A 1,429-nucleotide genomic window follows, 5' to 3' on the forward strand; every position below is an offset into this window, starting at 1 on the left:
TATATTGTATTTTATAATAGATAATAAAAAATTAGACATAATATTTTATTTAAAATAAATATAATAAAAAAGAATATTTATATCAATTAATAACTAAGGAGATATAACATTAACGATTCAAAGTTTAACATTTTGAAATAACTAGCGAAAAATAAATAAGACTGATAATAATAATCACTAATGTCATTCTTTTTAATACATATATCATCTATTTAATTTCTATAAGTGAAAAAAATGAACTATTAGAATGATATTTAGAAAGAACTCCAAAAGATATTAACAATAAATAAATTCTGAAAAAATTTAAAAATGCGACAAAAATAATGAGATATTAAATATATATTCAAAAAAAGATTTTAGAGATTAGATTTTAATAAAAATTTTTGCAATAATTATTAAAAGAATAAGATTTTTTTATCCTTAAAATTTCATAATTTTATGTCTATTTTTTCTTTAAAAAAAATTATTGTAAATAACCACATTTTTTAAAAAAATATAGAAATTAAATTTTGGTCGGAATTTTTTGTATACTTTTTAAATATTGATTCAAAGGTTTTCACAAAAATTTTGGATCAAATGGATAAGTCGTTTGCTAAATATAAAATTTTTTTATCATTTATAAAAATATAATATTTTGTAGTTATTTTTGGCATATTTTTAAGTATTCAAGAGTTATTTTGTCAATAAAATCTTTTAAAAAAAATTTTGTCAGTGGCTAAATCTTTTGAGTACTCAATTGATAGTTAATCCTAAAAAAAAAAACTAGTATTTCTCAATTTTTACACAATAAATTTAGTTAATATATACGGAAGAATAACAAAAAATAAATAAAAACTCTAAACAATCTCTAATAATTATTCTAAAAAACAATGAGTCAAGCTAGCTCATGAGCTAGCTCGAGCTCGACTCGTTAATAGCTCGATAAGCTAAACTCGTGAGCTAGTGAGCCAAGCTTGAGTTTGGAATTGAGCTCATAAATTAAATGAGTCGAACTTGAGCTTGGATAAGCTCAGCTCATTAGCTCATGAGTTGATTCGATTATATATATATAAAATTATTAATACACATATCATATATGCATTTAATCTATATTTTTAATATTATATATATACATATGAAATTGTACTATATAATTATATATATTAATCTTAATTATTTAAAATTTCATATTTATTTTTTACATATAATTTTGATGTAGGACATAAATAAAAAATTTATAATTTATTGATAGATAACAATATATAAAATTGATCTTTTTAAATATTTTTTAAAATATATAAGTTATAATTTATTGATATAGAATTATAGATTATGTATTTATGTTTCTATTATTTGAGCCAGCTGGTGAGCTTTCGGTGAGCCGAACTTGAGCTTAAAAATAGGCTCGATTATTAATGAGCCAAACTCAATTTTTGTGAGTCGAACTTGA

Source organism: Arachis duranensis, chromosome 6 (genome assembly GCF_000817695.3).
Source record: "Arachis duranensis cultivar V14167 chromosome 6, aradu.V14167.gnm2.J7QH, whole genome shotgun sequence".
Lineage (NCBI taxonomy): Eukaryota > Viridiplantae > Streptophyta > Magnoliopsida > Fabales > Fabaceae > Arachis > Arachis duranensis.